General features: G+C 37.2%; 1 long non-coding RNA gene across 1 annotated transcript in view; it reads right to left on the bottom strand.

Moving 5' to 3' along the window:
- Positions 1 to 388: 388 nt before the first annotated feature.
- Positions 389 to 23,020, bottom strand: part of LOC131273360 (uncharacterized) — a 124,870-nt gene continuing 102,238 nt past the window's right edge. The window contains exon 3 of the long non-coding RNA XR_009180572.2: positions 389 to 465. This is a non-coding gene — a long non-coding RNA (uncharacterized lncRNA). The remainder of the gene's footprint in view (positions 466 to 23,020) is intronic.

The following is a 23,020-nucleotide window of genomic DNA, read 5'->3' as shown; positions in this document are numbered from 1 at the left end:
CGCTACGCTTGCAGTAAGTACTTTTCAACAGAATCTGTTTTCCTCCAATTGTCTCAAGTGTCTTCTGCCTGGATAATCATGCTTCATACTTTTAGAAGCCCAGATCCCCACAGCTGGAGATAAAATTTCCAACATAATGGAAGGAAACATGTTGATAAGTTTAATTGGTCCCTGAAGTGAAACCCAAGGAATGATTTATTGGTTGATGGATTTGAGGCATCTAACTTAGCAGAGCTGGAAAGCATATGGTAACGATAAACACAGTAGAAATTTGTGGTAATTATTAGAAAGTTAATTTTATTTCATTTAGGATATGATAATGAAGTGAAAAGTCACTTTGTACTTACTTACTGGTATTGAAGTGAATGATGTGGCTACTTACCTTCAAGCATGGCCACCTCCAACTAGGACCATGCTGGAGCTTTCCTTCAGCCTTGAACCCTCTGAAGGTCCTGACCCCATAGACTGAAATGAATAAAGGTTCTATTGTCAGCCACACAAGTCCATTGCTCAAAATGGGGAAGGTTTGGTCTGGTAAGACAGATGCTCTGAGCACTGAGGCTGGTCATCTAAGATACATGAGAGCTTCACACTATTTACCTGTATTATAAGTCAGCAAATAACACTTCATACAAATCAACCCCCAAACTTCAAAACAAGAGATGCGTGTTTCTTATTCATGAGTATGTAAATCAATTTCTCACTCATAGGATTGCAGGTCCACTTAGTCCAATTGTACTTCTTGTTAAAGGTTGGGTTCATGCCAATCTTTCACTTCTGGGACCCAGGATCAAGGGGCAGTGGCTACCTGAGCATGCTCTTCCCGTGGTAAAATTCAGGAAAACATCAAGCCTCGAGGAAACTTCCTTTGCTTTTTTAAGCCCCAATTTGGAGTAGGTACATCATCACTTCTGTTCACATTCCATTGTCCAAAACAAATCACATGGCCTTAAGTCAGTGCACAGGGAAAATACACTCCAACCCAAGAGGAGGGAGAATGAACATTTTCTGAACAGTAATCCAATAAGACTTATATTTAATTTCAATTTTATGTACTATGACCTTCATTTTCCTCTTCTATACAATTTAGGGTAATTGAGAGTGCACTAGCTGAAGTATATGCATATGAAGTAACTTATGAGAGCATTAAATAGAATAAAGACTGTGTAAATATTTTTGTAAATTGTAAAATGGCATGTGATATTACTACTAGGCAACCATTTATTAAGCATATATTATGTACCATGGATTGTAAAGAGTTGAGAATAAATGATTCATACAAGCCATTCTTACTCCAAAGTCTGCTAGGCTACATTTCATAATGCAATATAAATATATTTAGTTTCAGTAATAAAAATCCTAGCAGTAAGGACCTTATAGTTCTCTCATTAGATAGAGGTTTACTGACTCATTAACAAATATTTATTGAGGTTTAATGTGTACAAGGAACAGTGCAAGATACTTTTAGGCAGTGTTTGAGGTGGGTGGAAGATAGAAGGAGGGATGAGGAGGGACACAAAGATGAATAAAACATGAATCCTGCTTTCTGGAAGCCTTAACTTAGTAGTAGAAATAAAATGTACACATGAGGAACTAGGACTCTTTCCTTCCTCCTTCCTATCTTCCTTCCTGATGGGGTGTAATATAAGGGTTAAGAATGTATTCTCTAGAGCCAGACTTCAAGGGCTTGAATTCTTGCTTTATCAATTATTAGCTTTATATCATTAAGCAAGTCATTTAATCTCTATATACCTCAGTTTTCTCATCTCCAAAATGGAGAAAATAATTATAGCAAATGCTGTCACTGTCCTATCCATATCCCTTTGACAAAGGCTGATTACTGTAAGAGGTCTGTGAAACTCTGCCTCAGAACTTTTACTTTCTGATTATAGGAGTATACCCTTTCTACCCAGAGGGTCCCTGGAAGGAGTCTTCAACCCACACAGGTGAAGACCTGTCAGAAAATGACCTCATCTTCCTCACCTCTAGCTTGAGAGAACTCAGGGATTTATTCTCTAATATTTTCCATTATTTTTCAGTAGAGTTGAGCTCTAGTTATCCATTATGGTAACTAACTTGATAGTCCATTCTTTATTGTCATCTTTCCTTCCCTCTTTCACTATTCTCACTCCCTATAATTGTTTACTAGAAAAATATTCAAAAACATTAATACTACCTTGCACATAAATCCTTACATCAGAGACTGTTCTGGAGAACCTAAACCTACATTGTTTGGTTACTATGAGTATTAAATCTGTTAACCTGTATTTGAAGCTCATAGACCAGTGTCTGTTACCTAGTAAATGCTATTTTGGTGTTAGCTATTATTTTCCTAGTAGATGGAAATTTCTATGAGGGCAGAACTCTCTTTTCTGTTTTATTCACTTTTGAATTTTCAGAATCCAGAACAGTGCCTGGCCTATAGCAAGCATTCATAAATATTTGATTTTAGATGAATGAATTGAATAAACACTTGAGTGCCTATTAGGATTTGGGGATATGAAAAAATATTAGAATATCTCCATGCCTTGGAGTAGCTTACAATCTAATAAGGGATAGTTACATAATATGAATAGACAAATTACAAGAAAGATAAAAAGTTCCATAATAGAGATTTCAAAACAGGAAGTAACTTAAGAGATACTATGGACATGCAGAGGAAATTACTTTTAGACAGGGGTATGGATAAGAATCAAGGAAGGCTTTCTGAAAGAATATTTGCACTAGTCTCTGAATGATAAATATAATTTTACATAAAGAAATGAAAGCTCAATGTTTGGAGTTCTTTCGCCTCCACTATTAATGTCATATGACTTGCTTCAGAAATTCATCTTTGGTGGGATCTATTTTCAGCCTTTCCCGAGTACTTTCCAAAAAAACAGCTTAACTTTTCAGTCCAAGCCTTCCGTGCATTTAGGAATTAGCAGCTTCCCAGCATTAGTGACAAAGGAAATAAGAAGGATGGTTAGTATATTTTGAGTTTCAAAACCAGAAATTGTTTATTTATTCCTAAAGGAGAGGATGACATAGTGAGCAGAAACCCTAAGCAAATGAACCTGGCAAAAAACTAGAGCAGTCTACACAGGGTCCCATTTTCCTGTCTAATGCAAAACAGCTGTGGGGAACCATTAAGGAAACCACAGGAAAGTCAAAGAGTGCACAGCAGCTCAGGCCCCCAAGGATGCCAGAAATATCCTCTCAGTAGCACATAGACCAACCCTGAAGAAAATCTGCTGGGAACAGAATTCATGCTGATAAAGGTGGGGACAATGTTGATTCCAGGGATAATGAAGATTCAAATATTTGTAAGAACTCAGAACTCAGAATCCAGACGGCATCGGCAAAAATAAATAAATTAATTAAAAAGCTGTAAAAGCAAAAGTTCATGATTAGAAGATGAGGGTAACATTTTATAAGACAAAACCTTCAAGATATCTAAAGCATCCAAATATCTCTTCTAAATCTCTAGAGGAGAAAATGATAGAAGCAGGAAGCTTTGCTGAATCAGACTTAGTGCAGAGAATCACACCTACTAGGTAAACAAAACTAAAGAGGAGGGATCCCTTGAGCTGTGAATTTGGGAATGTTTTCCTGGAATGTCTTTAACCTCTACGAAAGAACTTCCTTCTAATACTCTCCTTTAAGCAAGGAAAACAAACCAAAAAAGTATGAAAAGGCATGTAAGATAAAAGATGCAGGGGATAATATTATCTACATAGATTAAAATTGAAACACAATATTTCAAAATAAATAAAAAATTTAAGAAAATGACCAAAACAGTGAAAAATAGAAGAAACTATACTTTAATATCTCATAACTGAGATAGTTTGACAGTAGAAGGATATGAAAAGAGAGTTGGACAAATTAGGCATGAACTAGATAAATTCAGAAATAAGGACTGAATTAGAAGGAATGCAAAAACAAAGAGGTACCATTGAAAGCATAATACAAGAAATATAAGATAGAGGGGAAGCAAGTGAAAATAATGAAGAGGAGATAAAGAGACAAAAATAAAGATTCTGGAAAAAGTGAAAAACAGGCAGAGTAGAACCAACATAACTGTAATTGGAGTTCCTGAATTAGCAAAACAAATCAGTGGGACCAAACAATTAACAACTATAGGTCAAAATAATTTTATTGAAATAAAGTAAATCTTGAATCTACTAGTGAAAGGGCACTGGATGGGGGAAACAGACTTTATAGTTTGAGTTCAGGCAAATTAATTGCCTACTAGAACAAAACATGAAAATCCTTAGAAAATCATACCAGATTCCAGAGTTGCCACAAAATATTCCCTAAAAGGTCCAGTTTTCAACCAAAATTAACAGACATTCCAAGAATAGGGAAGTGTAAGCCATACTTAGGAAAAAAGGCAGTCTACAAAATGAGACTTTTAAGTGGACACAAGTTGAATTTAGCAGGGAAAGATAAAATCATCTGTTTTAAATATGTTCAAAGAATTAAGAAAATATGGTCAAAGATTTTAAAAAAATAAAGTCTCAATGATTGAACAGATAAGGAATGTCAGTGGAGAAATACTATAAAAAGAACCAAATGAAAATTCTCAAGCTGAAAACTAAAATAAATAAAATGAAAAATTCACTAGGTGAGCTCAAGAGCAGTTTGGAGATAGCAGGAGAGAGAGCCAGTTAATTTGAAGACAGATTAATAGGAAGGATCTAATCTGAAGAACTGAGAGAAAAACACTGATGAAAAATTAGTCCTCAGAAACCTATGGATAATATTAATTGGTCCAACAAACATGTAATTGGAATGCAGCAAGAGTGGAGATGAAGGAACAGAAAAATATTTGAATATATAATAACTCAAAACTTCCCAAATTTGGTGAAAATATTAATTTATATTTCCAATAGGCTCACCAAATTCAAGCAATAAAAATACAAACAAAATCATATTTAAGTACATCATAGTCAAATGTTGAAAGTGAAAAGTAGAGAAAATCCCAATCTCGTAAGAGAAAATTAAGCATTACCTACAGAGGAACAATAATGTGATCAATTGCTGACTTATCTGTAACATAGAAGGCCAAAATCTGTCAAGATAACATATTCAGTATTTAGAGAAAATTTTCAACTAACAATTCTGTATACCATAAATTTTTAAAAATCACAGATATTTTCATATTTTAAAAAACTGAGAATTTATTGATGTCAGATTGCTTATAAGAAATATGAAAGAAAGTTCTCTAGGCTAAAAGTAAATGACTCCAGTTGGTAATCCAGACCTCCAAAAAGGAAATAAGATATAGATAGATAGGTAGATAGATAGATAGATAGATAGAAAGATAGATATAGGTATGGATACACACATATATATATATTAATTTCATAATTACTTTAAAAGAAAAATGACTATTAAAGCAAAAATAATGACTGCATTGTAGGGATTAAGATAGACATTGATATAATATATTTCAAAACTATAGCACAAAGAATGGTGGAGAAGAGTTAAATAAAATATTTTGTAGCAAGTTTTTCATATTTTATTGAAGTAATTCACTATTAAGTCTAGAAGATCATGATCAGTTTAAGATCCATACTGCCATCCCTATATCAACCACTGAACAAATCATGAAAAGAATTATAGCTAAAAAGGAATTGAGATGAAACATTAGAATACTTGATTAATATAAAATAAGGCAAAAGTAGTTTGACAGTGTTCTATTAGCTAAATATGCACATATGATGTAACCCAACAATTCAATACCTAGGCGTTTACCCAAGAGAAATGGAAACAATTCACACAAAGATTTGTTCATAAATATTTTTAGCAGCATTAGTCATATGGTCCCAACTACAACAAACCCAAAAATCTATCAAAAGTTGAAGAGCAGAGCAGAGCAGATGTAGCTTAAGCATTTGAGCTCCCACCTCCCACATAGGAGGTCCTGGGTTCACTTCCCAGTGCCTCCTGAGAAAATAAACAAGCAAACAAAACCAATTCAGGGCAGCCAATGTGGCTCAGTGGTTGAGTGCCAACTTCCCACATACAGGTCCTGGGTTCAATCCCCAGTCCCTGGTAACGAAAAAAAAAAAAAAAGTTGAAGGGTCACTACAGTTAACATCATAATAAATAGTGAAAGACTAAAAACTTTCCCTCTCAGATCAGGAACAAGACAGGAATACCCATTGTCATCACTGTTATTCAACATTGTACTGGCAGTTCTAGCCAGAGGAATTAGGAATGAAAAAGAAATAAATGGCATCCAAATAGGAAAGGACAAAATAAAACTTTCACTATTTTCAGATGCCATGACCCCATACATAATCTTAAAATATCCGCAGGAAAACTACTAGAGCTAATAAACAAATTCAGCAAAGTGGTGGAGTACAAAATCAATGCAAAAATCCATAGTTTCTATAACCAGGAATGAACAGTCCAAAGAGGAAACCAAGAAAAAATTCCATTTATGAGAGAAAATAAATCAAATACCTAGTAATAAATTCAACTGAGGATGGAAAGGACTTGTACATGGAAAACTACAAAATATTGCTGAAAGAAATCAAAGAAGCCCTAAATAAATGGAAGGATATTCCATGTACATGGATTGGAAGACTAAGCATTGTTAATATGTCAGTTCTACCCAAAGCAATTTACAGATTCACTGTAATCCCAATAAAAACTCCAACAGCATTCTTTGCAGATATTGAACAGTAATCATCAAATTCATATGGAGGGTCAAGAGGCCTCAAATAGCCAAACCATCCTGAAAAAGAATAGCAAAGTTGGAAGACGCTCACTTCCCAATTTAAAAACTTATTACAAATCTACAGTAATCAAAGCATCATGGTACTGGCACAAGGACAGACATATGGACCAATGGAATTGAACTGAGAGTTCAGAAATAAACCCTCACATCTATGACCAATTGATTTTGACACAGGTGCCAAGTCTTCTCAATAGGGAAAGAATAGTCTCTTTAATAAAATGGTGTTGGGAAAACTGAATATCCATATGCAAAAGAATGAAGATTGATTCCTACCTCACACCATATACAAAAATTAACTCAAAAGGGGTTAAAGACCTAAATATAAGAACTCAAACAATAAAACTCCCAGAAGAAAACACTGGGAAGCATCCTCAGGACCTTGCTTTCTCAGATTTTATACCAAAGCATGAGCAACAAAAGAAAAAAAATAGATAAATGGGACTTGATCTAAATTAAAAATGTTTGTAATTCAAAGGTCTTCATCAAGAAAATAAAAAGACAACCTAGTAGAGATAGTGTAGCTAAGTGTTTGAGCACTTGCTTCACGTGTATGAGATCCTAGATTCAATCACCAGTACCTCCTAAAAAAAAAAAAAGAAAAGACAGCCTACAGAATGGGAGAAAATATTTGAAGATTACATACCTGTTTATAATTTAATTTCCAGAATATATAAAGAACCCCTACAATTTAACAACAACAACAAAAAAATACAGACAACCCAATTTTAAAAATGGGCAGGAGGTAGGAGTGGGGTATATGGGAATCTATTATGTTTTTTAATATAATGTTTTGTGTGATCTATTTATCTTTAAAAAAAGACAATAAAAATTTGCTTTAAAAAATGGACAAAAGACTCAAATAGACATTTCCCCAAAGAAGATATGCAAATGGCCAAGAAATACATGAAAAGATACTAAATGTTAATAGTCACTAGGGAAATGTAAATGAAAACCACAAAGAGATACCATTTCCCACCCACTAGAATAGCTATTACTTATAAAAAGGAAAATAAGTGTTGGACAGATTTGGAGAAATAGGAACATCATATATTTTTGTTGTGTGTGCAAAAATGGTGCAGCCACCATGGAAAAATGGTTTGGCGATTCCTCTGAAATTTAAATATAGAATTACTGTATGATCTGGTGTGATGACTTGAAGTTGTAAGTTACCCTAGAAAAACATTCTTAAATTTAATCCATTCCTGGTCACTTCAGTGAAAGCATGTCCCACCTCAATAAGGATTGGTCTTAATCATAATCCTGGAGTCCTTTAAAAACTGAATGAAATTCAGACGGAGAGAGAGAAAGCCACAGATAACGTCAACAGAACACAGAAGAGAAGGGAGAGACCAGGAGATGTGTCCATGTGCCTTGCTATTTGACAAACTAAAGACGGAGGATCACAAGCAGCTAGCCTCAGAATGCCACGATCTTCAGGGAGAAAACATTGCCTTGATTTGGACTTTCTTTTTGCTTTTAAACCATAAGCTAATAAATTCCCATTGTTTAAGTTGACCTATTTCATGGTATTTGCTTGAGCAGCCAAGGAAACTAAAAGGCTTGGCAATCTCAGTTCTAGGTATATTCCCAAAAGAATTGAAAGCAGGATTCTAACAGATGTTTGCACAATGACATTTATAGTAGCATTATTCACAATAGCCAAAAGATGAAAGCAACCCAAGTGTCCATTGACAGATTGAATGGATAAACAAATGGTGGTATGTACATACAATAGAATAACATTCATCCATAAAAAGGAATGAAGTTCTGATGCATGCTGCAACATGGATGAACCTTGAAGACATCATGTTGGATGAAATAAACCAGCACAAATGGAAAAATATTGTATGATTCTCACTTACATGATGTAAGCAGAATATGTAAATTTATAGTCATAAACTAGAATACAGGTTACCAGTGGCTGAGTGGAAGAGCGGAATGAGGAATTAATGTTTAATTGGTACAGAATTTCTGTTTGGAGTGATGGAAAATTTTGGTAATGGATGATGGCGTAACATTGTGAATGTAATTAACACCACGGAAATATATACTTGAAATGGAATAAAAAAGGAAATCTTTGGTTGTGTATAAAACACCCAAAGAACTGTAAAACATAAGGAGTGAACCCTAATGTAGACAGTGCACTAAAGTTAATAGTATAATTATAATAACGTAGTAACAAACATACCAAATTAATGCAAAATGTTGATAATAGGGAAACTGCATGTGGGGGGGGGGTATATGGGAACTCTACGTTCTGCATGATTTTTCTGTAAGCCTATACCTGCTCTAATTTTTACAAAGATTTAAAAATTGCAGAAAATATACCAAACACAAATGAAAAAGTAGTTCTGATATCAGAAACATAAAATATAGGACAAAAATATTAAAAAAAGAAAAAGGACTCTTTGTAACACCAAACCTATAGGCCACAAAAAAAGATGTAATAACTGTTAATTTCTATACACCAACTGTCACAACTAACTTTCATAGAGTTGAAACTACAAGTAATATATGTAGAAATAATCAAATGCACAAATTCTTTGAGGCTTTAATACACCTCTCCCCAAAATGGGACAATTATGTTGATTATATTAGTAAAGATATAGAAGTCCTAAGCACCATACCCAATAGGTAGGTTCAAAGAGAATATTGAAATCTGAACTCCAGCAATAGAGACTACTCCTTATTTTCAAGTCAAGGTAGAATGATTTTTAAAAATTGACTATTAGTCCAAAACCTTTCCAAATTCCAAAAAATAGCAATAATATAAACATCAATTTCAATCCAATGCAAAAAACTAGATGTTAATAGTAAAATAATCAACAGAAAAAAAAATCATTCTGCCTGGAATCTATTTGACCGTAATAACTTGTGGGTTGAAGGGGAAAAAGAAAAAGAAATGAAGAATTTCTAGAAAATAATGGTAACTGACATCAGTATCTTTGGCATACATCCAAGGCAGTAAACAGAGGAAAATCCATAGCATTAAATGCCAAAATCAATAAAAAGAAAGTAAGTTAATTAAGCATACAAACTAGAAAAGCAGTAAAAGAACAATTAAACAAAAAGCAAAAAAAAAAAAAGTTAAAGCCAAAAGAAATTTATAACAAAACAGAATACATACAAGAGATCTAATAATAAAACACAAAGATGATTCTTTGGAAAAATCAAGAAAATAGGTAATCCATTTGCATTTGATAATCTAATCAGAGAGAGGGGGAGAATGAGGAAAGAGAGAGAGGGAACACTCATTGGGCATCCCTACAGTTTACTAAGCTTTAATTATTACTCCAAAATTTGATAATCGAAGGAAGAGAATTAAATAATTATCTCATCTTTCTGGTTTGATCTGAATTTTAGGAATTAGCACACAGCTTTAGTGGATAAAAGAAAGGCCTTCTATAGGGAGTAAGTCTCACTAATAAATGCAAAAAAGGATAGAAAGTTATCCTTTTACAAATGCCTATGAAATAAGTAATCCACAGTGGTGACCAATAATTTCACTAGTAGTTTTCAAATAGTGCTCCCCTTTGCAGTAGCATGAGCTTCACCTGGGAAATTTTAGAAATGAAAATTTGGGGTTCCCAACACAGTCCTACTAAATCAGTAAACTCTGTTGTAGCAAGCTCTCCAGGTGTTTCAATGGACATCAGAACTTGAGAACTCATTTCATTGTGCAGAAAAAATCAAGGAGGATTAGTGCTGAAACAAGGCTATTACTATTTGCTCTCCATATTCTTGATCGTATTGCTTCCTTATGTTGCCCAGGGAGGAGGCTTGGAGGTGGTGGAAACTTCTTTGTAGTTTGGAGGCTCATTAATACTATTACCTTTTTTCTTCCACTGGGTCTGACCCTTCATTTAAGACTGTGTCACAAAAACAAACATAGGAAGGTCAGAAAGATCTTTTCAATCCAAGTTTACTACAGGAGATATTATATAGTGATTTTGGTTTCTGAAGCCTCCCCAAGGAACCAGGGAAAACTAAGTTAATCAAATTTCCTAAGCTGCTTTGATTCCCCTACAGCCATACTGATCTGGCTTCATTTTGAATTTCTGAGCTTTTATTTTTGTCAGGAAAATTGGATAATATATTCACATGCTTAAAAGCAGTTTGCAATCCTCTTAGCAACATGACCTATATGTGATAGAAATGTTATACCAACAATCCATGCATTCCTGTGAGGTTTTTATTTGGCTATGAAATCCTGCATGGGCATTCCTAATTTGTATAAATTCCTGGAAGGCTGAGTCTGAGTTTATATAGAGTACCCTTTGTTGCAAGCAAAATGCTACCTGCCATTAGATGTTAAATTAATGTGTTTTGATGCTTGGGCTGTTCTGAAGAACATATGATTCCTCTTTTGAAGTATTTTTGGGTGTGTGTTGCGCATTCAAAGTCCTTGAGGTAGCAGAATCCTCAAAATGCCTGCAACCTGAGTTTCGAAGTCCATACAAGACAAATCAGGATCACAATATTTTAAGAGCACAGCATTTCTCCCCCAATGGTTGACAGGAATTTTGGGACAGTAGTCCAATGTTTCTCCCATGTAGTTCTGATAGTTCCCAAGCAGCATTTCTCCTGTGGATGATAAACTTTATTCTCTTGTGTGCCACGTGGACTCTGCCTTTTACTTATTCCAAGTTTAGGCATTCTTACCCAGGGGTCTGTGATCCTGAATTAGAAATTCAAAAAAACATTCTTGTGGGGACGTGTTGGTGTGGGTGTGATATATTTATTAAATAATGCAAAATATAGTATGGACTTAGTAAGGGGTCCATGGTTTTCTCCTGACTGGCAAAGGGGTCCATGAAACAAATAAGGTTAAGAACCCCTGTTAGTCCTGCTCCCACTCCCTGCAATGATGTCTCCTGGTGGCGTCAACCCTAAAGCAGCTGCTCAGAGGAGAGTGAGAGTTTAGGGTAATATTGGAAAGAATCAAAACAGCTGCCACTAATCTTTGATATCTGTACCCATGCTGCCAAGGCACCATGCTGCTGATGTTGATAAGGGGTGATTTTGAAAAGAGAGGGATTTCCTGTTGCTGCTAAAGGGAATGGGTGCAATGCTCCCTGTCACCCGGTGGCTGATACTTACACCACATCATGGCTTCTTTTTACTCACTCTTCTCTTGTAGTCCCCTTGCCCTCAGGAGTATGCATGGGGCTGGGCTGACAAATTCAGTACCCATGGTTTTCGGTCCTGTCTTAGTCTGCCAGGGATGCTATGACAAATTACCATTCTCTGGCTGTTTAACAAGAAGAATTATTGTCTCATGGTTTCAGAGGCTATATGTCCAAAAGCAAGGTGTTGGCAAGGCCATGCTTTCTCCCTGAAGTCTATAGTGTTCTGGAATTGGCTTGCCGCAATCCTTAGGGGTCCTTGCCTTGTATTTTTGCCTCCGGCCAAATGGTGATGGTCTTGGTTTCCTCCTGTATGGTTTTCCCTGACTAACTGTGTCTGAATTTCTGCTATTTATAAAGGGCTCCAGTAATACAAATTAAGGTCTACCCTGATTCAAATTGGCCTCATCTAAGCAGGGCCTTCAAAGAGCCTACTCTCAAATGAGTCCACACCTTAAACGATAATACATTTTCAGAGTCCTATTTATAAATGGGTTTACAACCACAGGAATGTGGATTAAGAACATCTTTTTTTGGGTGTACATAATTTAAGCTACCACACCTCCCTTCTATTCTGACCCCATTGCCTTAGATCCAAACCCATGTACCTTAACCCTCATACTTTGGGATGAAATACTTCCTCAGACTCACTTCACTGTGTTGGGGCATTTTTACAAAAGTGCATCCTTTGTCTCTCACACCCTGAATTAACACTGTAGGTGATTAGCTTCATAGAAGCTAATCAGAGCTTCAAATATGACTGAATATCAGGAAAAAACAAAGCTTTGAGTTCGACATTGTTGGCACTGCTTTTCATAAAGCCGGAGGGTAATATGATGAGCCTAAATTAAAGAACAATATTGGATCTGGTGCAATGACTCCTTTGGAGACATCTGTGGATGAAGTTCACTTTAAATGCAAGGGAAGGGAGTAACAACGAAGGCTTGAAAGATGTCTTCATTTACTTGTGCATTCAACAAATACTTGTTAAACGCTTACAATGTTCTAGACCAGGGGTTGCAGATAGGTTCCATCTTGTATGTCAACTCTGATCAATTGCTGGTTACTGCCTGGAGCAGTCCGAATCCACATGTGGGTTGAGCAGGAAAGTGTCGTGAGTGATTAGCAATGCCAGCGATGGAGGAGGGATCCGGTAGTAGTGGCAACATAACACATCAGATATTTTCCATACCTGTTCCAGTCCCTAGACATATAGCAATAAATAAAACACATGCATGCGCTGAAGCAGCTGAAATGCCCTGGCAGCAGGAATTTGCAGCATTTTAACTTAACCATTTTTGGGGGAATTCTTTTTCCAAGAGATGCCCCTCAGTCCTTAAAGCCAACTCTGCCCATCTTGGCATGCCCTTGTGTTCTTCTCCTACCGATTCCATTTTCTCTTCTGTATCTGTAAACTGCTATAGCCTTCCTCCTTGTTGTTTATGCACAAGAGTAATTTCATCTCCTGCCCAGAGTATTTGGAAATGACAATACAAAGAAAAATCATCCCCCAAATCAAGAAAAGTCTGTCCTCGCCCAATCTCAGAAAGTTCACTTCCCTACAGAATGATACAATTTGATATCTCAGTTGAAGTAACCACTGAGGAGAGTCAAAGAGGGAATAAAAAGAAGAGTCACATTTGAAGCAGCAAAGGTGAGCTGAATTGCATGCAGATGAAAGTGACCTCAGCTTCTGAAACTGATCACCTATAGTATTAATTCAGGGTGTGAGGGACAAAGGATGCACCTCTATAAAAATGCCCAACATAGTCCATTGACACTGATTAGCAAAAGCAAGAGAGTGCATGCAGGGAGTTGTGATTTATGGTATGGTCTAATCGCCAATAGAAATTGCTGGCATAAGAATTTTATAAAAGTCAATTAACCATTTGAAGCCAGATGTATCCTTTATTGAACTGGTCTTTCCTTATTAAATATAGTGATATGACCAGAAATAAGGAAATAATATTTAGAATGATCCATCATTATCCCTATATATTTTATTGCTAATGAGGCAAAATATACTTTTATTCAGTAGGTACTGAGGTAATCAAATATAAAGCATCTCTTCAATTTCCTGACAGAATTAGTGGATGGATATAATGTTCATTTTTAAAGCAAGGCTCTTCTTCACCTCTACAATCAAAGTAATTAAAGCATCTGTGTTGCTCTCCTTTTGGTTTCTTAATAAGGGAAAAATCACCCTGGTTCTGCAGCTGGCCAAGTTTAATATCATACCTAGTCTGCTTTATTAAAAAAATCACATGCCTTTGCTAATAAACATATATCTGTCTTCTTGGTAATCTCTTTTTTTATATTTTTTTTGAAGATTTATTTATTTATTTATTTATTTATTTCTCTCACCTCCCCCCCCCACCCTGGTTGTCTGTTCTGTGTCTATTTGCTGCGTCTTCTTTGTCTGCTTCTGTTGTTGTCAGCGGCATGGGAATCTGTGTTTCTTTGTGTTGCGTCATCTTGTTGTGTCAGCTCTCCGTGTGGGCGGTGCCATTCTTGGGCAGGCTGCACTTTCTTTCGCACTGGGCGGCTCTCCTTATGGGGCGCACTCCTTGCACTGGAGGCTCCCCTATGCAGGGACACCCCTGCATGGCAGGGCACTCCTTGCACGCATCAGCACTGCGAATGGGCCAGCTGCACACAGGTCAAGGAGGCCTGGGGTTTGAACCGCAGACCTCCCATGTGGTAGACGGATGCCCTAACCACTGGGCCAAGTCTCAATTACTCTTAGATTACTAAGAGTTTCTTCAATGGAAACCTACCTTCATTGTTTCTTCCATGGAAACCTCCTGTTTTGTTTTCCAAACTTCTCTTCCCTTTCTTCCAGGGATAGTACTCCTTCTTCTGGGAACTGTCCTTCCTTACTCCCATTCCAACTTGATTTCCAGGAGGAACACCCACATCCAGACATGATCCTGCTCTCTGCTGCTCCCTACTACAAATCCAGGGGTGGACACCCAAGCCAGGATGGGTTAGAATTTCTTCCGTGATGTTCTAAAAATTGGAAACAGAGAGAGAGATGCAGGCTGTCTTTCTTAAGTGACTGAAGTTCTTGGCAGGCTTGTTTCCTACCATATGAGTTTGGCAAAGCCGGTGCACCAAAAGTGGAAGAGAAAACAAGAGAGCCTAAAATGAGAGGCAGGAGGTCCTGACGAAATTCCATATCCTCCACAAGCGTAGCTGCATCCATTCCTGTGGCTTCAATGCTCACTTCTTTCATGAAATGCTTCAACACCTTTCACATAAATTATCGTCTTGATTAAGCTAATTTGTCACTTGCAAACAAAAGAGCCCAAAGGTTTGAAGTAACCCCCAAGCAGTCTAACAATTCACTTGGCATCAGTAATGCTGAGCAGTTGGGATGACTTCATCTAGCCAGTAGATTATTGGGAGGAAGACTCTAAGGAATGGTGGGACTTACGGAATGTTCTGAAGCGATATTTGGGAACAACCAGGGAGGCTAGGGGAAATTTTGCTACAAGCACAGATGACAATTGATACTCAAATGACCAAAGGCCAGGCCCTGCTCATTTCAAGATTAACAAGGATTGTAAACAATGGACTATAGCAATAGTACAATTATGAACATGTTCTTTTATGAATGATAACAATTAACCACACTAAGGCAAGGTGTCAATAATAGGGTGTTATATGGGAACTCTGTATTTTATGCATGATTTTTCTGCAAATCTATGATTTCTCTAATTAAAAAAAAAAACAACAAAAAATGATTAATGGGGAGCCCCTAGTCCAGAATTTATATAGGTGAGAAGTCAGTTTATTAACGCCTTGCCTTTTATCCCTCTCCAACGACTTGTTCTTCATGTGTATCTTTTGGCATTACTTCCAAGTGTTGAATCCAGATTCCTCCTAAATTTCTCCTTTGGTCAATTCTTACCTTTCTTTGAACTTCAGCTTCCTTTATCATTTCTCTCCCAGGGCATTCAACCCCAGCCACTGACGTTTGTTCTACAACTGTACTGACCAATATGGTGCCCCCTAACCACATGGACCTATTGAGTATATTAAATAAGATCAAACAAAATAAAAAAAAAAAAAACACTTACTAAGCCATATTTTAAGCACTCAATAGCCACATGTGACTAAAGGCTAATGTGTTGGCCAGCATAGCTATGGAAATTTCTATCACTGCAGAAACTCCTGTTAGTCACCCTGTCCTCTCTGGAAGCCCTGGCTTGGTCAGACCACCTTCGGTTGCTTGATAGGCAGCTACTGAGAAAATAGTTGGAGTGGAAGATGGAAATTTAACAGCCAGAAGGCCCTTTTCTCTCCCAGAGGTGGTGAATATGCTGTAAGTGCTCTGATGCCTCGCCTTGTGCCATGCTCTTGGCAGACATCGTAGTTAATCACATACACAGCACTGTTTCCTGCTGGGCCAAGACTTGGCTTTTGTAATCCTGAACACTGTGCACTTGGAAGTTCCTAACGAAAGTGATGAAAGTAGGTATAAGCTCGAAACCATTTAGAACCCTGATTCTAGTCCAATTCTCTTATTTATCCAAGGAGGAAACCAAGACTCAGAGAAACAAGTGACTGATAGAACCTGAACTAGAATTTAGGCCTTCTGTTTAAAAGCTGTGTAGCATAGTGGTAGGCAAGAAAGTTCTAGAATTAAACTGCTGGGTTTCAAATCTTAGATCTAATATTTAATTTCTGTGTGGCCTTGACATAATGTTTTTGAGCTTCACTTTCCTCATCTGTGGGAATTTTAACATCAATGTCTTTGTTACAGAGTTGTTGTGGGGATTAAATGTGATAATGTGTAAGGTGCCTGAATAAATGAGAGTTACTTTCATTACCTTTATGACAGATAGAGTACCTGTTCTTATCTCCATAATGTGGCTGAGGAAACAGAAAACCAAAGAAGTTAGATCACATGTCAAGGTCACAGCTAGCCCATGGCAGAGCAGGGCCTCTCTCCTAAGTATTCTGATTCCAAGTCCAGCTCTCTGTTCATTATTCCATGTTCTCTAATAAGACCTGCTTCCTCAGATACTCTAAAATTATTTTCCACCCTTCAGTACTGTATACCAAAAATTCATGTATTCATATACTTACATGTCCTTTGATCTAGCAGTGTCGGACAAAGGTCACAGATGACAGGTAAATTGGCCATGAATCTGTCTTGCTGGGACCTTCTTGCCTGTGCAAGCTTTTCCCATGATTTCTCCACCAGCTTGTTAGAAATGGACATTAAGTTCTAGGTCACAGCCTATATTCTTCATTGCTTCCCAGGGCCAGGAAAGTTGTCAGTTATTGGGCAGAACTAATGGAATTGCTGATACTTGATGTTTTTGACTTAAACCAAGGCCATTTTTAACCTAATAATTATCTTCATTTTACGAATGAGGAAAGCAGCCTCAGAGAACTTCAGTAAGCTTGCCCATGACACCCAGCTAATACAGAGTGGACTTGGGATTCAAATCTAAGTCTGCCCAACTAGGTTATAATCACTATTAACTTCTACTTGTGGCCTGGGAGAGAAACAAACATTAAGTATATTCCTCGGGAGGATTGAGTGCTGGTCTCAACAGAACACTACCAAATCTTGGAAGAATCAGCAAAAACAATTCCAATATCATGCCTGAAAACCTAATATTTGAGTGACCTTTCAATAAATCTACATTTTAAGCCCTTTGATAATTACCTGCAACTGAAGAATTAGCAGAGGAGTCTAAAGTGTTTCCATATTCAGAGTTCATTATTTAGCCAGTTTTTGCTCCTTTTCTAGTTCCCTGAAAACCTCAACCAAATCTTTAGATTCCTACTGGAAATTCCTTCTATTCTTCCACTTAGTGGTAAGAGGTACAAATCTTTAGGGGTAAGCCTTTTTAACACTTTTTTTTTCCTTCTAAAATATGTGGTTGATTTATCTTTTTGAAAATAAGACTTTTCCAAGAAGGTCTTCTTTCAAACCTGACCATCATCAGCCTTTTTTGTTGTTGTTGTTCAGAAAGATAAAGTTGATAATTTGCCCAGCAATTGTAATACTTACTTAGCTGAATGATGAGAAAAGGAGAATTTAGCTCGTTACGGAGGAGTGGTTTATATAGTAAATTTAAGTCTCATCACTCAAGCGGTTGCCAACCCAAAGGCAAGCAATGAATTGTTCTGTGTACAGGATATCAAACACCTGGATTGGCTAACTTTTTCTGACAATTTAATTTGCTGACTGATTTTTAAAACTCAGTTGACCTGTTGTCGTGTCTTTCAGACATGGCCAACACACTTAGATGTCTACTCAAACAGCAAAGGAGACATTCCAAACAGGTGGTCAAAGGAGACAGGAAGCATGTGCAATGACCAAATGGAACTTTCAAACGTTGGTGGAAAGCCACTCTACACTACCAGAGGTTGGGATACTCATAATGTTGGGGCATTTAGGAAGAGGAACACGATTTAAAGGACCATGCAGACTTTCTTTCTAGTTTATTTTTCCTTGACCCCGTTATTTGCTCTAGGAATTGGCTGTTTTCCTGAAGAATCATGTAAGTTCAATATATATGAACCCATTTTCCACCTGAGAAATTCTGTTTCTCTGAACCTGGTGGGGAAGTTTGTTGTTGATCCTGAGGAGCTGGGCAGAGTCCGCGACCAATTTTCTCAGGGATAGACTGTGCTTAGAGGACATCTGTATCTTCTGCGTGTTGGTGAGCTCCTGTAACCTGGATCTGTCCCACTGACCACCCCAGTGCAAAGAGAGACTGTTAATATTTTAATGAAATACCTTGGGGCACCATAAAAAAAAAAGTGCACCAACTTCCCTCAGGGACTAAGAAACCAGGAGAATTTACATCCATTGTCAGTCCTGCGCCCTGAAATGACTTCCTCATTAAATCTCAGCAATGTCATCTTTGGCTATTTTGGCACTTCCGTGCTGAGAGTAGCAGAGATACTGTTTTTTTCTTTCGGTTTTAAAAATCTCTAGTTCAGTGTTGGGTAAAAATGATTTCTAGGTGATGTTTGCAACACAATTAGAGTCATTTAAGAGAAGGGAAAAAAAGACATTTAACCCGAGATAAACTAAAATCATTTATTTCCCAATGAAACAAAAGCCAGCTTTCAAATCTGATTATCAGTTCGACTGTCTCCGTCTTATGTGGTGCTCTAGCGTCCAACACCGTATTCCATTGAATACCGGTCAAGACGATCTCTTCTCAAAAGAGCACAGACTGGCTAAGGTACGGCAATAACACTGTGGTTTCTCTATTTGGATCCTGATCGTACTTGGGGTACTATTTTAAGTCTGGCTTCCTGGTTTGGTTCAGCCTTTGCTGGATTTTCAGCCCTTGAAATTCATTTCTGTTGCAGGCGTTCTAGAGAGTGTGAGAAACCACTAGATGGCAGGAGCGCACTGTCTAAAACTCCCCTGCACACCTGCTTCCAGGGGGCGGAGGAAGAAGGTGCACTGATTGGTCCGCTGAGCCCTGTCTTCTCCTCCTGTCCTCCAATTCTAATTGCAATTCTGGATGGTGTTCCATAGCTTCTTAAGCACTCTGCCAAGATGGGTGGCTTTAAAGACTGTCCTGCTGAACTCCAGAAGGTGGAGTAAAAAAGTAAAATGACAGTGCAGCTTTAGCTTAAGGTGGCCTGAAAGTCTTTTTAACTCTCCTCAGTACTGTGATCCTGGAAGCAATTTGAAGAAAACCCTAAATATGCCTGGAATTGGGAGTCTTGGCCTCTATTGGGGATAATGTAATATGCCAACAAGATTACTTAAAAAAATGGCCCCTGTTCTCTGACTTGCTCTTTTTGTTCATTCATTCTCTCTTCCCTTAAATGTATATTTAGCCACTACCATGTTTTAGGCACTTAGAATACAGTCGTAAAGAAGATATATTCAGGCAGGTTCTGCAAGAAGCCTACGGTTTAGATATGAGACACAGGCAAACAGGAAAGTAAGAGTTGTCCTAGGTGCTACAATAGGAATGAATATGGGGCATTTTAGCACCACAGATGAGATTTCTAGAGGGGGTGAAGATTAAGGGGGTTTCTCTAGGATAATCCTAGAAGCAAGCCAGGCAAAGAGTCAGGGGAAGAATATTAGCACAGAATCTAACCTAGATCTAAGAAGAATCTAACCTAACGAAGATGGGAGAAGATGCTCTCACTTGGGGACTTAAAAGTTGTCTGGATGAAATAGAGAGAGGGAGGGGTAACAACAATGAATGAGTGGGGAAGGTAAGCAAGGGCCAGATTAAGAAGAGTCTTCTATGCCATACCAAGGAGTTTGCTTTATCCTGAATTTACTTTATCAATGGGTGCCATGAAAGGTTATATAAAGGCAGTGCCCCTGATGTAAGTTGTGAATAGGGAAACTGGGCATGAGGTATATGGGATTCTCTGTACTATCTGTGATTTTTCTGTAAATTTAAAATTTCTAAAATACAAAGTTTTTTTAAAAGAAGAAGAGTTTCCTGGTTATATTTGCTCTTTATACAGACCATTCTGGCAGCAATTAGAGAATGAATTGGAGGGAGAAAAGAGGAGAACAAGTTAACATGAGAATTCCTGAGGGCCACAACTAAGGTAGTGCCTATGGGATAGGGAGAAATGAATGGATGGTTAAAGAGTTATTAAGGGTGTAGAAAAGATATTTAGAGATGTACTATATATATGGATGAGAGGTGGTAGATTCAAGAATAACCTCTTTACCTTTATGGGGTGGGGGTAACTGCAGAGATTATGTTGCCATTGACCAAGAATAGGACTAAACAGAAAGTTAGTACTGAACTCTGATGAGGTGAAATGCCCCTTGATGGAAACTAAAAAGCATGAAGCTGTATTTAATATTCATTCATCAATTCATTCATTCAACCAACATGCAAGGATCTTCTCTACATAAAGCAATATGCTAGGTCTTGGGTGTAAAAACAGGTTGAAAGTGACTGTTTCCTAGTCTTCAAGAACCTTAGAGAACATTTTTTCCTTCTTAATCTATCTTTCCTGTTTTATCCATTGCCTCTATTACCACATTTTATATTTTAGTGCATATTTTTTTTTCAAAAACTTTTCTATGTCTCATCACTTCACATAGATTGAATGCTGCTTGGGATAGTTCAGCCACCAAAACATTGATGGCTCCACCAAAATCTCTTTGAAAATACTTGTTGAATAAATCAAATATAATTATAATTCCTAGAGCTACGTATAGTTGGAAACTCTCCTACCATTAGTAATTTTATGAAAATTGAGAAAGAAAGGAAAAAAGAGAAGAAGAGAGGGAGAAAGAAAGGAAGGAAGTAAAGAAATAAAGACAGAGAAAGAATGAAAGGAGAGAGGCAGGGAGATTGGAAGCAACAAATGAACTAGGTTGAGTTTCTCCTCATCTCCTTTCCTTTTTGTGATAGTCTCATAGCATTGCAAACAAACAAATAAAGCAAAATGACTATAAAGACATTTGGATAACTAGTTTTCATAGCATGGGAGTTGAATATATTGTTAATAGTATGGCTAATATCTAAGAGGCTTTACAAGAAAGATATATACATCAATGACCCACTGTTTGCGGGTTTAGGCTTTGAGGTGTTTTTCATTATCAGTCAGACAAGCATTTATTTCTCTACTCAATATTTGCTGAGCTTCTCTGTGTCAGCATTATACTAGGCACCAATGATACAAGGGTTAACACAACAGGCACAGCCCTTCTCGTTGCTTCAGCTCTAATGAGGATGATAGATTTTTAGACAAGAAAACACAAGTGTATTATTCTCCCATAATGAATATGAACCTGTGTTAACCTGTCAAGATGTGTTTTCCTTGTGCTTAGTTTGGGAGGAAATGTGTAGCTATGCTGATGAGACAGGGAAAAACTAACTGGGCCATGAGGTCCCAAATCAATTGTCTTGGGCATCATTACTGTGGTATCCAAGGTTGAATGAAATCAACTCCTAATGAGAAGAGAGGGGTAGTATTCTAGGTCTTTTAGAAGCACTCCTACATGAGATGGCAAGCGTGCTAGGCTTCATCTCAAGTATCAACTCAAATTGATTGGAAGTGGCTGCCTGGAGTGACATTTTGAAGAGGATTTTGTGCGGAAAATGGAAGATTTTTCCAGTTAGCTATTAGGAAAGGAAAATAATAACATTTAGCATATATTTGCTAACCCTTCACTACACTATGGCTTAATCAGTAATCTGGACATAATTGAAGAAAGAAAGCATGGAGAAGTTGAGATGTACCATCTAGAAACATGGGGTCAGAGAAGCAACCTGAGATAGGTACTGCTCATTTGGAAATCTGGGAGACACTGACATTCAGGTCCCAAGGCAGGTCCCAGGGCTGCAGAGGGGCAGGATATTGATCAGGCCTCATCACGGCTTTGGGATCCTTGAGAATCAATTTTCCTTTGTTCAATTCCTATGTTTAGGAGTGACTTTTTAATTTAGTTGCCAAGATCACGAGTACCAGAAAGAAAGATATCAGAGAAGAGGTTTGGGGTCACTAAAAACAGCTAAAATCCAGTTTCTAGTCTGGTTATGGTAAATTCATGATGAGATAATAGCTTGCTAAGGTTTCTGTTAGTCCGTCTGATCTGACCACACTCATTGTGTGGAAGTGCCTTTCTTTTGGACTTTGAAACCACACAGAATTTTTCCAGTTTTCCAAAAACCTAATTTCTAAAATTTTTATACCCAATGCAGAAAACTGATAACAATTAAAACATATATTAATCCAATTTCTATTGTTTTGGGGCAAGCAAGTACTACTCTCTTTATTTTCTCACTGCCATCTTCCCCCAATCTAGTTGAAAGTTCTGCAGAAGTCTTTGTTTTTTAAGTTATTTAAATGCAAATTTCAAGTTTACCCACACATTCTGTTAATGATGTGAAAGTTCTAATATATTTTCTCACTTGAAAGATAAAGCAAAATGCACATTTTAAGAGCATTGAGAGTTTTCATTTTGCCTTTTTAAATGCCTGGAACAAGTGCAGGAATAAATGCCTAATGATGATGGCCGTTTGGCCTTGGCAGTTGATGCTGTATTTCTCACAAATGAATATCTCAGGATTGAGTCACAGAAACCATGTGCCACATAAAAGTAGCTGCAAACTATCTTCCTCCAAGGAAAAGATAGACTTGAAAAGGTTGTCAGCTTGATAAAATACTGCTTTTCTAATGGCTTAGC

This window comes from Dasypus novemcinctus, chromosome 14 (assembly GCF_030445035.2).
Source record: "Dasypus novemcinctus isolate mDasNov1 chromosome 14, mDasNov1.1.hap2, whole genome shotgun sequence".
Classification (NCBI taxonomy): Eukaryota; Metazoa; Chordata; class Mammalia; order Cingulata; family Dasypodidae; genus Dasypus; species Dasypus novemcinctus.
The sequence above is the reverse complement of the archived record's forward strand: the minus strand, read 5'-3'. Positions and strand labels throughout refer to the sequence as shown.